Source organism: Canis lupus, chromosome 9, assembly GCF_048164855.1.
Source record: "Canis lupus baileyi chromosome 9, mCanLup2.hap1, whole genome shotgun sequence".
NCBI lineage: Eukaryota > Metazoa > Chordata > Mammalia > Carnivora > Canidae > Canis > Canis lupus.
Genome location: NC_132846.1, coordinates 73688681 through 73704760, shown reverse-complemented (window position 1 = coordinate 73704760; position 16080 = coordinate 73688681). Strand labels below are relative to the sequence as shown.

The window sequence follows — 16080 nt, the reverse complement described above, 5'->3', positions numbered from 1 at the left end:
CTCTGGAGGGCTGCCGGGAGAGGCTGGCAAGCTTGGCCTTGGCCACAGGGGTGGTCAGCTATCTGGCAGCGGCTCCTTGGTGCTGGGTATTGAGAGGTCACCTTTCATGTGAAATCAGGAAGAGGCTGGAAGACTTAGAAGCCGGTAGTCAGGTTCCCTCCTTCCCATGTCAGGCCTACAGGGCGGCACACGGGGCTTCCTCTTGCCCGGGGCACAGCAGAGCATTTCCATTTTATAGATAGAGTCTGAGCAGATTAACCCCAGGGGTGGTAAGATGTGTCTGAGCTGGGGGTTTCCTGTCAGCAGGCACTTCTTTTGCTTTGCCCTGGCTCTGTCATGGGATACTTAAGGCTGCTTGGTGTTAAAACCATTACAGTATCCGGTATCCATCCATCCATGCACCCACCCACCCACCATCCATTCACCCATCCATCCATCCACCCACCTACCCACCCACCACCATTCATCCATCTACCTACCCACCCACTGTCAATCCTCCATCCATCCATTTGTTTACCCCCGACCCACTCATCCATCCATGCATCCATCCATCCACTCATCTACCTACCCACCCACCACCATTCATCCATCTACCTACCCACCCACTGTCAATCCTCCATCCATCCATCCATCCATCCATCCGTCTACCCCCGACCCACTCATCCATCCATCCATCCATCCATCCGTCTACCCCCGACCCACTCATCCATCCATCCATCCATCCATCCATCTATCCATCCACTCATCTATCCAACCATCTACCTACCTACCCACCATCCTTTTACCCATCCATCCACTCATCGACCCATCCACTCACTTACCACCTACCATTTATCCATCCACTCATCCATCCAGCCATCCACCTACCCACCCACCATCTACCCATTCAGCCATTCAGCCATCGACCCACCCACCCACCATGCATCCATCCATCTATCCACTATCCATCCATCCATCCATCCATCCATCATTTGCCTACCCACCCACCCACCCACTCATCCATCTATCCATCCACTCATCTATTCAACCATCTATCTACCCACCCACCATCCATTCACCCATCCATCCATCCATCCATCCATCCACCCACCTACCCACCCATCATTCATCTATCCATCCATCTGCCTACCCACCCACCATCCACTTATCCATCCATCCACTCATCCATCCATCCATCCATCCACCCACCCACCTACCCACCATCCATCCAATATTTATTGAGAGCCTACTGTGTGCTGGGCGCAGGGTTGGTACTTGTTCAACCAGGTAAGCAAAGGCACAGCAACACCCTTGAGTTGGGTTGCCAAATTTGGCAAATAACAATACAGGACAATAAATAAATAAATAAATAAATAAAATACAGGACATCCAGTTAAATTTCAATTTCAGATGAACAATGAATCCTGTTTTGATATAAGTATATAACTGTGTCCCACGTATCACACGGGGCATACTTAGGCTGAAACTTACTTGTTGTTTGTCTGAGATTCAGATTTAACTGGGCATTCTGCGTTATCTGGTAGCCCTGCCCTGGGCGGCTCATGAAACAATGGGGTGATAACACACATCCGCATTCCACGTGAAGGATCTAACTTAATCCTTTTCAAAATCTATGAACTTGGGGATATTATGTCCATTTTAAAATTGTGAATACAGAGGCTCAGAGAGGTTAAGAGAGTTGCCCAGTGGGTGATGGCTAAGCCAGAAACACAAAAGAGATGTTTTGGGTTTTTTTGAAAAGTATTTGTTACTAAAATATCAAGCCAGGCAAAAAGAAGTTACAAAAAGAGTCTGTGGAAGTCATTTTAAATCTGACCACCATTGTTCAGTTGCTGAGCTTTATTCCAGACATCGTGCTTTGCAAATACAATGTAGACTGAAGGAGGTTGGAAGTCACTGAAACGCAGAATGGGATAATCCTGGAATGCTTTTCCCTAAAATCAAACATCAAATTTGTCTCATTTGGATTTAAACAGAAGGAATTGCTGAATTTCAGGGAAATGTCTTATGACCACAAAGGAGCCTGGTTCTCAGATCGTCTCCCTAGACTGAAAGGCACGGACACGAGAGCGCGCAGGGACGGCGGTCCTGTCTCTGCCGCCGCGGTGGGCGCCCACTGAGCCCGCGTGGACGCGGGCCCGGCACCGTCCCCGGCTTCCTCCTCTGCTTCCCGAATGCACGGCACCTGTGGTTCCTCCCGGGACAGGGTCACCGAAGTGGAGCATCTGATGGCACCACCTGAACCGCGCTGTGACCAACATGCCGGGGGAGGCGACCGTCCCCCCGCCCTGCCCCTGAGCTCCCCTCATTTCCCCTCCTGCCCGCACCCCTACCCAAGGATACCCGAGTGCTATTCGTCCCGTTTGTCTCCTGGGCTTTGGTCTTCCTACAAGGGGGGCCTCCAGCGTGAGCTCCCTGGCGTCTGCTTGCTCAGTCCAGCACGAGGTCCGGGGGCTCCTGCGTCGTCTGCGCCATCCCAGTGGGCGGCCGGCCCCCATTTATTCACCGGTGTTGCCACTGATGGAGAGGCTTCCAGCTTTTGGCCTCTGTGTTGCCCTGAGCACTCTAGTACGTGTTGTGGGACACGCGTGTGCCCGTTTCTGCTGCGTGACTCTTAGCTGCGTGTCTGCGTACGTTTAGCTTTCACAGATCGCGCCAAACACGTTTGCCAAAGCGGTTGGTTGTGCCAGCTTTCGCTGTCCCGGAGATGCGCGAGAGCTCCGGTTAATCCACATCTTTGCCAATAATTGGAAGGTTTTGTCTTCGTGTTGACCCTCCTGTGGGTTTGTGGTATGACCTTGTGATTTTTGTTTAAGATTTTATTTATTCCTGAGAGACACAGAGAAGGAGGCAGAGACACAGGCAGAGGGAGAAGCAGGCTCCATGCAGGGAGCCCGATGTGGACTCGATCCCGGGATCCCCAGGATGACGCCCTGAGGGGAAGGCAGACGCTCAACCCCTGCGCCCCCCAGGCGCCCCTCATGCTGTGATTTTAATCTGCATTTTCCTCCTGGTTAGTGAAATGGGCGCCTTTTTACATGTTTACTGACCTCTGGACACTCCCACTTTGTGATGTAGTCTGCCCACTTCCCTGTGGAGTTGATCTTTTTCCTGTTGATTTGCAGGAGTTCTTTACATATTTATGCGTCCTGGACATAAGTCCTTGATGCTTTGCTGCACATCGTATTGCAAATGCCCCACCGGCTGTGACGCGCATAGTTTTACTGGTGTTTTAAACTCCGCGAGGTGCCAAGGCACTGTCGTGCGCTGTATCTTTGCTTGAATTTGTCCACAAACGTCATCCTTTCAGGACTTCTTCACCTTTTCCTACATTTTCACGCCTACACCCGGGCTCCTTTTCCTCTGGCGTTTGGTCTGAGCGCAGGGCCGGGGAGATGACGGACTCTGTGTTTGTCTCACCTTCTCCTCGGATCGCTGTTTTGGGCTGACCTTTCCCCACCGCCTGCACTCCGAGGAGCTCCTCCTTGTCTCCCGCTTCTCCTGGGTGTCAGTCACATTTCCTGCACTTTGCACGTCTAGTGATTTGGGGCTGTGTCCTGCACATCGTGGCTGGTATGTTGCGGGGGCTTGGGGCTCTGTGGGGTTCTCTTTCAGAGCATTCTTTTTTTTTTTTTTATGTTGTTGTTTGTTTATTGAGGGGTTAACTGAACTGGACTCAAGCTGTAAACACTGCGCCCTCTGTGTAAATCTCTGTGCTGTTAGCTGAGCTGCTTAGAATCTGTCCCGTGCAAACAGAGCTCACGGAGCAGCCAGGGGCTTGAGCGGAATTCATCAGGGAGGATTCCAGGCTCCCTTTCTGGGGTCGCCCCTCACTTTCCATCTGCTGTGGTCACCCCAACTCTGTCCTCTGGTTCTTTTTTTTTTTTTAAAGATTTTATTTATTTATTCATGGGAGACAGAGACAGAGAGAGAAAGAGGCAGAGACACAGGCAGAGGGAGAGGGAGAAGCAGGCTCCATGCAGGGAGCCCGACGCGGGACTCCATCCTGGGACTCCAGGATCACGCCCTGAGCTGCAGGTGGTGCTAAACCGCTGAGCCACCCGTCCTCTGGTTCTTGAAGCCAGCAGGACCGTGGGTTCCCTCAGGGTTTTGGCCTGCCCTCAGATGTAGAGGCACGGCGTGGGACGCTGACCCAGCCAGTCCCGTCTCCTGAGCCTCTGAGCACGACGGCCTCTGTCTGGTTGTGGCTGCTCTCCACGCTGTTGGATAGTTGTCTCTGTCCAGCAATCGTGGACTTTGCTGCACCAGAGCTGGTCCAATTGGAGCCACTTGGCCATTGAGCAATGCTGGGGCAGTTAGGACAGAGTAGGGCTGGGTCCCAGGCCCAGTCGGGGTGGACCGGGGCAGGATGGGGGTGTCACTTGGTGAGACTCGCTCTTGCTCTGGGTAGCCTTGGTTCGGGGGCTTTTCTCATCAGAGATTTAACCAGGAGCCTGGGTTAAAGCCCAGCCTCCTGCTGGACACAGCACCAACATCTCACAAGTGTTTTGGAGTGTGTGGGACCAACGGTGTTTCTGAGGACCCTGAAGCCTCTAGTTTTGTCACTGTTACCCCCGTGGGTGTGGGAAGGTTCTCTGGGTTCTCTTTCTGTCATGGGGGCTCCCTGCCTGGGCCCAGCCCTGTCCTCGGCCCCGTGCCTGTAACCCACAAACACTCCTGGTGAGCAGGATGCCCGGGATCATTGGCTGAGTGGGCTCTCCCCTCTGGGGATGGGTCTCCACGGCCCCACTGCTCTCTGAGACTCAGCCGTGAGGCTCTAGTGTGCGTGGGCCCTCTCATCTCCATCAGGAGTGACACCTTCCACGGGAGACCCACCCATTCCTGCCCCTTCAGGCCCAGCACCATCAGCCTTCCCAGGTAATAAAGATCAGATGAGAGGCAGGACCTGAAAGTCTGTTGAAATCACCGTTTTCCATATGACATTAAACAACAACAAGAAAAAGCCCAAACTTTTAAAACATGAGAGCCTTTGGCCCCAGTAATACCAATCCTGGGACTTACTGCAAGATGATGATTTATTTTTTTTATCTTTTTATTTTTTAAAGATTTTTGTTTATTTATTCCTGAGAGAGAGAGAGAGAGAGAGAGAGAGGCAGAGACATAGGCAGAGGGAGAAGCAGGCTCCCTGCGGGGAGCCTGATGTGGGGACTTGATCCCGGGCCTCCAGGATCACGCCCTGAGCCGAAGGCAGGTGCTAAACCACTGAGCCACCCAGAGATCCCAAGATGATGATTTAGAATGTGCGTGAAGAATGAGCTCCAGGGGATCCCTGGGTGGCTCAGTGGTTTAGCACCTGCCTTTGGCCCAGGGTGTGATCCCCGGGTCCCAGGATCGAGTCCCACGTCGGGCTCCCTGCATGGAGCCTGCTTCTCCCTCTGCCTGTGTCTCTGCCTCTCACTCTGTGTCTATCATGAATAAATAAATAAAAATCTTAAAAAAAAAAAAAAAAAGAACGAGCTCCAGGAGGTTGATAGCAGTGCTGTTTACAATGTTGAAAGGAAAACCCTAGAAAGAATGATTTCCCCACAGTAGGTTGAAGAAAACATTTGGGTTTTTGCAAACGGTATTAAGTCACACGGTTGTTAAAAATATTGCAGCAGGGGCACCTGGGTGACTCAGCAGTTGAGCGCCTGCCTTCAGCCCAGGGTGTGATCCTGGATCCAGGGATCGAGTCCCGCGTCGGGCTCCCTGCGTGGACCCTGCTTCTCCCTCTGCCTGCGTCTCTGCCTCTCTCTGTGTCCCTCATAAATAAATAAATAAAATCTTAAAAAAAAACATTGCGGCACATTTGGCGGAAATGGGATCATGTTCTGTGGTTGATGGAAGTCAGCAAAACCCAAAGCAGCGGTGTTGACGGCGTCTGTGTCCACGTCACACTCTGAGTATTCGCTACCTTTAGGTTGTTCCTATTCTCTGACTTTCTAAGAGAATGACTATTTTTTGGGCCGTGTTTTGAGGTACGACGTATGTGCAGTAAAATGCATCCGCGCAGGTGTGCAGCTTGGCGAGCTCTGACAGCCAGCGCGACCCACACCCAGAACAGGATGGGGAGAATGTCTCCTTCAGGGAGCTCCCCGCCTCCTGCTGCTCCCCGGGGTGTGGGGCCAACACACTAATCCGAGGAGCGTGTTTCGAGCTAGAAGTCGGCCGCCGTCCTGCATGGCGGGCCCGGGTCACGGAGGCGGCGCCGGGCGGGCGCCCCGCAGGTGCCGAGGAGGGACCCGGGCTGCCAGTCCTGCAGCTGTGACCCCGCGGTCACCTGGCCCGAGGCACAGAAGGCCTTTGTCCTGACTGGGCTGTCACCTGCCCTGTGACCCACGGGAGGGAGGGAGAACCGGCCGCATTCCAGGGTGAGGACTCGAGGTCCTCCCTTCTCAGCCGCGCGCACCTGTCAACCATTCTCAGGACGGAGCTGGGGCCTCAGCGGCCGTGGGGTGACACCTCTAACCAGCGGCCCAGGCAGTGGCGGGCGAGGGTGGGGCCCAGTGCCGCAGGGCCCGGGGAGGAGCTCGTTCACTTCTGGAAGCTGAGGCTCAAGATCGCGGCGCCGCAGGGCCGGTTCCGGGGACCAGGCAGAGGCCGCCTCCCTGTGGGGCCGTCCAGGGCGAGCGAGACCCGGGCCTTGTCCTCTTACAGGGGCACCAGCCCAGTTGGGTCAGGACCTCACGACCTCACTTAACCTTTGTCACCACCAACACCACCCCACCTGGCCTGTCCCCAGGTCCAGTCACCCTGGAATTAGGACTTCAACGGGGGAGTTTTGGGGGTGACACAATTCAGCCCCAGCAACAGCTACCCCACCAGGTGCTCCCCACCCTCCTTGTCACTTCCTCCGCAGGTGGCCCCAGGTCCGCCCTCCCGGGCCCCTGGCTCCACTCCAGGAATGCCCCGGCTTCTTTTCTCCTGCACCAGCGGGACCTCGGGGGGCCTCGGCGGGGACGTGGGGACGTGAGGCATGCGGGCCGCTGGAGGACTGGAAAGCAGCACACCTGCCCAGCGCGATGCTTACTCCTCTGGTCCAAGAGAAATCAAACACTTCCTGTGCCTGGATTCCTGCCCAGCTCGCAATGCCCCTGGAGAAGATGGTGAAGAGTGTGTGTGCGCGTGTGTGTGCGCGCACGCACATGTGCCCTGGGAGAGGGTGGTCCCAGCCTCCCCAGTCCCCCCGCCCAGGCCCTGCCCAGAGATGAAGGAGTGACCTCATCCAGGTGTGGGCAGGTCTCCCAGCGCCCCTGGAACAGCCCCCACTCTCCGAGACAAAGACCTCATCACACAGTGACTTTCAGGTGGCAGAGAGGAGAGCAGAGCTTTTCGGTGGCCGGCTTCCCACCAGGGCACCTCCAGGGCCTGTTTTCTCTGTCCTGTCCCCGTTGGTGGCTACACGAGCTCTTCCCCATTCAACCTGGGGAAGCCACAGGTGCAGGCAAGGTTGGATTTAGGGAACTAGAAAAACCAAACAAGACCCCGGTGGGAAAGCCCGGGCACTGAGATTGTCCTGACAGGAGTGGGGTGTCGTGGGAGGAGAGGGCCTGCAGGGAGGCGGGAAGGGGACACTAGGAGGTGGGGGGTTGGCCCCCAGGGGAGGCTGCAGGGGTGGTGCACCTGCCGGGATGAGGGGTTGTTGAGAACAGAAGGATGGCTGCCCTGGCACCCACCTCCCCCCTCAGCCTCTATGCTGGGTGGGTGAGTGATCAGTAGTTGGGAAGCCCTTGGTGGATGGGGGGAGGTTGAAGGTGAAGCTCTGACGGTGGGGGGGCTTGCTAAGGGCACTTCTGACGGGATGTGCTTCTGATGCCAGTTCCTGCGCACCGGCCAGGCCTTCTTCGCTCACCTCTGTCCCACACTGTCCCCCTGGAGCCGGCCTCAGATTGATGGGGGAGCGAAGGCAGGGCACAGGAGGGGGTCCCCCCCACCCCGCAGGTGCTCCTGCCTGCCCTGAGGCTAGGGGAATGGTCAGAGACCACAGCCCAGCAGGACAGGAGCCTCCCTCAGTGCACCAGTGTCTTAGGGGTTTACAAGGAAAAACACTCTTATCAATAGCAGATAGCCGAACTTCCTGGAGCCCTAACATCACCCTCCCCTCCACGGTGAGGTGGGAAAACAAAGGTGGAAGGGAATGTCAATAAAATAAAATTTCCTTATGACCTGCAGCCCATTGACAAACACAGGAGGCAGGCCTAGTAGAACATTCCTCCAGGAAGCTCCCCACTGTCTCAGTGTTAATGCTTTACTAGAGGGAAAACCACCGGAGCCTGCCCACGGCCAGGCCCCCAGGATCCTGAGAGTCCTCTTTAGCATATCAAAGATCTCTTGGACACCCCCCTCTGTCCTGATCTCTCCCAACTCCTAAGTATGTTATCAGCTCACCTCACAGCCCCGGGGCTGCAGCTCTTCCTGCCCATGGTCCGTCCCTGTGCTTTAATAAAACCACCTTTTTGCACCAAAGACATCTCAAGAATTCTTTCTTGGCCATCGGCTCTGGACCTCACCCACATTCCAAAATGACATCAAGAACCTGCAGGCTGGGGGCATCACAATGCCGGATTTCAGGTTGTACGACAGAGCTGTGGTCATCAAGACAGTGTGGTCCTGGCACAAAAACAGACACACAGATCAATGGAACAGATTAGAGAATCCAGAAGTAGACCCTCAACTCTATCTATGGTCAATGAATATTCGACAGAGCAGGAAAGACTGCCCACTGGAAAAAGGACAGTGTCTTCAATAAATGGTGCCGGGAACATTGGACAGCCACGTGCAGAAGAATGAAACTAGACCATTCTCTCACACCAGACACAAAGATAAACTCAAAACGGATGAAAGATCTAAATGTGAGACACACACACAGGCAACACCCTTTTTGAACTTGGCCACAGCAACTTCTTGCAAGATCCATGAAGGCAAGAGAAACAAAAGCAAAAATGAACTATTGTGACTTCATCAAGATAAAAAGCTTCTGCACAGCAAAGGGCACAGTCAACAAACCTAAAAGACAACCTACAGATGGGAGAAGCTATTTGGAGATGACGAATCAGATAAAGGGCTAGTTTCCAAGATCTATAAAGAACATCTTAAAATCAACACCAAAGAGACAAACAATCCAATCATGAAATGGGCAAAACACATGAAGAGAAATCTCAAGGAGGAAGACATAGACATGGCCAACATGCACATGAGAAAATGCTCCGCATCACTTGCCATCAGGGAAATACAAATCAAAACACAATGAGATCCCACCTCACACCAGTGAGAATGGGGAAAATGAACAAGGCAGGAAACAACAAATGTTGTTGTTGCGGAGAAAAGGGAACCCTCTTGCACTGTTGGTGGGAATGTGACCTGGTGCAGCCACTCTGGAAAACTGTGTGGAGGTTCCTCAAAGAGTTAAAAATAGATCTGCCCTACGACCCAGCAATTGCACTGCTGGGGATTTACCCCAAAGATACAGATGCAGTGAAACGCCGGGACACCTGCACCCCGATGTTTCTAGCAGCAATGTCCACAATAGCCAAACTGTGGAAGGAGCTTCGGTGTCCATCGGAAGATGAGTGGATAAAGAAGATGTGGTCTATGTATGCAATAGAATATTCCTCAGCCATTAGAAACGACCAATACCCACCATTTGCTTCGACGTGGATGGAACTGGAGGGTATTATGCTGAGTGAAGTAAGTCAATCAGAGAAGGACAAACATTATATGGTCTCATTCATTTGGGGAATATAGAAAGTAGTGAAAGGGAATAAAGGGGAAAGGAGAGAAAATGACTGGGAAATATCAGAAAGGGAGACAGAACATGAGAGACTCCTAACTCTGGAAAATGAACTAGGGGTGGTGGAAGGGGAGGTGGGCGGGGGGTGAGGGTGACTGGGTGACGGGCCCTGAGGGGGGCACTTGTGGGATGAGCACCGGGTGTTATGCTGTATGTTGGCAAATCGAATGAAAAAAAAAAAAAAAAAGAGAGACCCTGCAGGTTAAGGCTCAGTCCCACAAGACTGCCCCTCCCACCCTCAAGATGCCAATGGCCAGTTGTCACCTGTGCTTCTGACCTACTGGCTGTAGGTCAGAGATTTCAGGGACCCCCTCTGTGGGTTCCATTAATTTGCTCACAGAAGCTGGAGAAACATTTTACTTACTAGATCACCGGTTTATTTATGGTATGACTCAGGAGCAGCCAAGTGAAGTGGTGCGGAGGGCGAGGGAAGGGAAGGGGCGGGCCTTCATCAGGCCCCTGAGCTCAGGGCTCTCCCGGAACCTCCAAGACTTCAACCACCAGGAGCTCTCCGACCCCAACCTCATCCTTTTCAGCTTCTTATGGAGGCTTTGCACAGCTGTGATGGACTAAATCATCGGCCATTGGTGATTGATACAACCCCCCCATCCCCACCCATTGCCCCTCCCCAGAGGTCAGGGGTGGGACTCCTGAGCAAGCAGTCCCAACCTAGGGGCTTTCCAACATCACCTCATTATCATACAAAAGACACCCTAAAGGCTCTCAGCACTTAGAAAATCCCCGGGGTTTTTAGGAACCCTGTGCCAGAACTCAGGTGAGAGCACCTGTCATCACCAGGTGGGGTGACCTGTCCTCCTCGGACTCTGAGGAAATACCACCAGGCTGGGCAGCTCACAGGAGCCAGAGCCAGAACCAGGGCCAGGACCAGGGCCAGAGCCAGAACCAAAGCCAGGACCAGGGCCAGGACCAGGGCCAGGTCTAGATTCAGAACTGGAACCAGAGCCAGAACCAGAGCCAGAGCCAGGACCAGGGCTAGGACCAGAGCCAGAGCCAGAACCAGAGCTAGAACCAGATCCAGAATTGGAACCAGAGCCGGAACCAGAGCCAGAGCCAGGACCAGAGCCAGAACCAGGGCCAGGACCAGATCCAGAGCCAGAGCCAGAGCCAGAGCCAGGACCAGAGCCAGGACCAGGACCAGGACCAGGGCCAGGACCAGAGCCAGAGCCAGAGCCAGAGCCAGGACCAGAGCCAGGACCAGGACCAGGACCAGGGCCAGGACCAGATCCAGAGCCAGAGCCAGAGCCAGGACCAGAGCCAGGACCAGGACCAGGACCAGGGCCAGGACCAGATCCAGAACTGGAACTAGAGCCGGAACCAGGGCCAGAGCCAGGGCTAGAGCCAGGACCAGAGCCAGGACCAGGACCAGGACCAGGGCCAGGACCAGATTCAGAACTGGAACCAGAACCGGAACCAGAGCCAAAGCCAGGACCAGAGCCAGGACCAGAAGACACTTCCTCAGGCCAGAGTAGCCGGAGGCGCTGGACCAGAGCCTGGGGAAGGAGGACAGCTACTTCTAAGCGCAGCGTGTGAAGCACCATCCCGGGAGCGGACGGCCCGAGCATGTAAACAAGCAAGAAGACATAAAATCAAATACAGCAAATGGGTTAGATCTATTTAAGTAGGTGCAGGAGTACATTATTGATAAGAAAGAAGAGGGGCACCTGGGTGGCTCAGTGGGTTAGGTGTCTGACTTCGGCTCAGGTCAGGATCCTGGGGTCCTGGGAAGGAGCCCAGAGTCCAGCTGCCTGTTTAGCGGGGAGTCTGCTGTTCCTTTGTTCCTACTCCCTGCTTTTGCTCTCTCGTACTTTCTCTCAAATAAATAAATAAAAATCTTAAAAAAAAAAAAAGAACAAGAAAGAAATAATAAGAAAAAGGGACCTAGTGGAAACATTAGGTTTGATAAGCATGACCATAGATGAGAAATAGCAGGACGGGGACAGCTGGACCGGGGGCAAGTTGTGAGGGCAGAGGGAGCACCGGAGGGGCAGGAGGAAACCACAGCGAGATGAGGCTGGAGATGCAGAAGAGAAGCTGAAAGACGCAGAGGACAAAGTGGAGGTGGCCCTGGACACAGGAGCCCCCGAGGGCAGGGGAAGGTGCCAGTGCCATGAGCCCTGGCTGTGCGGGGGGCCGGGAGGGTGCCACACTCACAAGGGGGAGCACCAGGGTTGCAGTCAGGCCCCCAGATCTCTCAGCGGGGATAGAACCCACCTGGGAAGTGTGGGGTCAGCAGAGTCCAGGAAAACCCTCTGGACAGCAGGGGGTGGGCAGAGGGGCAGGTGCCGCAAGGAACAGGCGGAAAGAGCTGTGCAAGTCGGCACAGGAGCTGGACTTCACCCTAGAGGGAGCAGGAGAGATGAGTTACAGTCGGATGCTGTACAGAGACGCTGGAAGGAAGAGAGCGGAGTGTAGCGTCCCTGCGGGCACGGGGGCGCCCAGGCAGAGGCCCACGAACCCCTCCCCGTGTCAGGTACTGGAGGCTGCACAACAGAGCACCCCAGCACTTAGTGGTGCAAAACACAACCACCAGTTGCTTTCTGACACACTCTGCGAGCTTGGGCTTGGCTTTCACTTGGGCTCAGGTGTTGCTTGGGTTACTGTCATCTGAAGGTGCGACTGGGGCTCTGGGTTGGTTTCCACAGAGACAGATTCACATGGTGAGCAAGCCATGTCCCCTGTGCGCGCCTCCCCGTGTGCCCCTCCCCATGCCTGCCCCCCTCAGGCCTGCCTCCCCCGTGCACCCCTCCTCGTGTGTGCCTCCCCATGCGTGCTCCTTGTGCGCACCTTCCCGTGCCTGCCTCCCCTGTGCTTGCCTTCCTCGTGCACCACCCCGTGTGCCCCCCTGTGCACCCCTCCCCCGTGCATGCCTTTCCGTGCGCCCCTCCCATTCGCCTCCCCATGTGTGCCCGATGCTTGAGCATCCTCACCACGTGGTGGCTGACTCCCCCAGTGCAAGTGCTCCAGGAAATCAAGGTGGAGGCTGGAATCCCATTTATGACCTCAGCCCAGAAATCAACATTGCGAGGTCCCCCGCTGCCTCTGCGAGCCCCATGAGCATGATGTGACATGGGTGGGAGCACACAGGGGCAGGGGTGCTGGCGCCAAGGACACCCAGGCCCTCTTGGAGGTTGGCTATCGCTTCAAAACAAGCTTAGAGACAGTAAGATATGACCCATATCAGAATTAGAGAAAAACTGAAAATTATTTTGGAAATGCAGATGAAACCAGAGGCGATACACATAAACACAGAGGTAAATATTTTGAGAAAGAGAAAAGGAAGTACGGACACGTGAAAAGATTTCGAGAGAACGTGCCAAATACGGAGAAGGCGTAAAGACCTGGTGGATGTTTCTCGGAGAGAAGGTACAGGGGTCACTAGCACAGAAACACACGATCAGCACTTGGGAAGGGCCAGTGGGAACTGCAGGGAGGGGTCACTTCATGCCCACGAGGATGGTCACACTGAGAGGGGTGAGCAGCCGAGCTGGCGAGGAGGTGAGGCTGGACCCTCGGGCACCGTGATGGGGACGGAGGGGACTGGACCCACGGGACTTGCTGGGGACAAGGGACAGAGTGTGGCCTCCTGGGTAAACAGTCTGGCAGTTCCTCAAACTGTGAAACATGGAGCTCCCGAATGGCCGGCACTTGCGCCCTTTGGCACACACCCAAGAGAACAGAGAGAATTGAAGGCTCTGTCCGCACAAGAACTTGTCCGTGACCGTTGATAGCATTATTTACAACAGCCGAAAGGAGAAGCAGCCCAGATACGCGTCACGCGATAACAAAACGCGGGGTGCCCGTATAATGATGTTCAACTGTAACCAGGACTGAAGCGTGACACGGGGACAGGAGTGGAAGTTAGAAACAGCGCTAGCGGGGCGCCTGCGTGGCGGAGTCGCCCAGCCTCTGGCTCTTGCTTTCAGCTCAGGTCATGACCTCAGGGTCGAGGGATCGAGCCCGCGTGGGACTCTGCGCCCGGTGGGGAGTCTGCTTGAGATCCCTTCTTCCTCTCCCTCTGCTCCTTCCCCCCTTGTGAACTCGCGCTCTCTCTGGGTCTCTCTCAAATCGATAAATAAAATCTTTTAAAAGAAAGAGTCAAAAAAAAAAAAAGCCCACTACGCTAGCTGTGAGAAGCCAGTCGAGCAGGGCCGCGAACTGTACGGCCCATTTATGGGAAATGTCCAGAGTAGGGGAGTCTGTAGACTCAGATGGAGCATTTGGGTGGCCAGGACCTGGGACTGCTAAGGGGTGTGAGGTTTCTTTCGGTTCAGGGGGGATGAAATGTCCTGAGAGTGGATGGAGGCTACGATTCGGTTGCACAACTTTGCAGAGACGCTAGAAACCACCGCACTGTGCAGTTGAAACGGGTGAATTTTGTAATATGCAAACTGTGTCTGCACCAAGGTGTTTAAACAAGAAAGAAAAGGAGCCAAGAGCCATGGAATAGGACTTCCTGGGGAAAAGCCCAAAGCGCTGGCACAGAGCAGACACGGAGCCAAGATCAAGACAGCTTCCCCGGAGCCAACACCTCGGAAGCTAATATATTGAAAGGACGCGTCACGCACTCGGGGAAACTGACCCCGGATGACTAATCCTGAGACATAGTTTTGTAAAATTATTAAATCCTGGGACTCTTAGGCCTTAAAATACATAAGGAAAAGTGTGGAAAACAGGCGCGCAGGGGGATGGGACCGCGACACGTGCGGGCAGAGGACACCGCGCACACAGGGCCAGGGGCCTGCAGGCTCTGGGGCTGAAAGGACTCCTTCTCGCAACATGACAGGCTCCTCCCAGAAGGCAGACGGGGCTGGGGCTGCCCGCGGCGACTTAGGTCGCTGACCGAGTCACCATCCTGGCCGGGCTGCTGCTCTCCCAGAGGTGGTGGGAGGTGGTGTCTGCGGAGGCCGTGCAGGTGCGCGCGCCGAGGGGTGCTCCCAAGCTCGAGGTCCCGGGACCGCCGGGAGAGGCCTCTGGGGACAGGGAAGCCGCCTCCCTGGCCCAAGGGGCCTTTGGAGGTTCGGGTAGGCCCCTTCCAGGACCGGGCCCTCCGCAGCCCCTCTGAGCACGTCCCTGCTCACCCGCGCAGGACGGGGAGCTCATTCCTGGCCCTGCGGCCTCTTAGAGGCTTCCTGTCTCGGCCAGGTGAGCTCCGTGGTGAGCAGGCGCCTCCCGCCTGGGGGGCCTCTGCTAAGGGCCCCGCAGTCCTGCCGGAGACCCTTCTGTGCCGGTTCCCCACCCCGACCAGGAAGGAAGGACGCCGGGCTGCCTTTGCACAGCACAAGCTCGGGGCAGAGGGGGTCCTCAAGGTCAACCCCTGAAGACCGCTGAGGGGGGCCTTGGCTCCATGGGGGCTGCACGCGGGGCCTGCCCTGTGGGGTCCGGCCTGCTCAGGGGACCAACAGCCTGTCGTTGCTGCCACGGGCGGCCAGCATTGCTGCTGCCTGCCGGATGGTGTCCCCGGCTAGTGGAGGGGAGGGCAGGGCGGGAAATGTCCTGTCCTGTGGCCCTACTGTGTGCTGGCACCACGAGGACACTCAGAACGCACCAGGCAGGAGCCAGCCACACCCCTGCTTTGCAGGGGGAGACCTGAGGCCCAGGGAGGCGAGGTGGCTCCAGGAGGGCCCGGGCCTTGGGAGCCAGGAGGTGAGCGCCGTGGAGGCCAGACCTGCCACGTGGAGGAAAGGATGGCCCTCAGGTGTCCCCTGCCCTGACCTGAGCACCCACACCAGCCGACGGCCATGGCCGCACCCACCCAGCCTTGGACCCCCCGTGTGCCCTCCTCGTTCTGGGCTTTGAGGCTGAGGCTCCGTCTACCAGCCTGACGTGGGAGGGACGGGGCACCCAAGGGGACTCGGGCTGTGCCAAGCACACCCTCGCAGGCCGTGACCACGGGCAGGTCATGCAGCTCTCGGCTGGCCAATCAGGACCGGCGCTGGGTGACCGCTGGGCCCGGGTCCTCCCTCCACCACGCCGGCAGCCCAGGCATCCCCGAGGGTGCCCGGCACCACCTTCCCTGGAGCTCGGACGCAGGTGCTGGGGGTCCCCCAGCTGCGAGGAGCCTTCACTGGTGCCAGAGCCCCATGACATCGTCACGTCCCCAGTCCATCTGCCGAGGGTGGGGGCCAGTGAAGGGGGGCGGTCAGTGCCTCCAGCCAAGCCCCTCAAGGCGCGGATGGGGAGCTGGCGGGGGGGGGGGGGCGCTGAGCTAGGACCCTCCACCGCCCCCTGTGCCACCAGCCACCTCGGCAGGCCTGGGAGCCCCCGCCCCA

The 16080-nt window shown here is 56.1% G+C and overlaps 2 long non-coding RNA genes across 2 annotated transcripts; one reads left to right on the top strand and one right to left on the bottom strand.

Annotated features, from left to right (window-relative positions):
- The first annotated feature begins 1043 nt into the window (after positions 1–1043).
- LOC140640553 (uncharacterized) lies at positions 1044–8466 on the top strand. Its single transcript, XR_012037310.1, has 2 exons — positions 1044–3573; positions 6860–8466. It is a non-coding gene; the product is annotated as an uncharacterized lncRNA (long non-coding RNA).
- LOC140640552 (uncharacterized) lies at positions 5431–8604 on the bottom strand. The gene is made up of 3 exons (XR_012037309.1): positions 8389–8604; positions 7221–7423; positions 5431–7094 (listed from the first exon to the last, which is right to left on the bottom strand). It is a non-coding gene; the product is annotated as an uncharacterized lncRNA (long non-coding RNA).
- Between the last annotated feature and the right edge of the window lie 7476 nt (positions 8605–16080).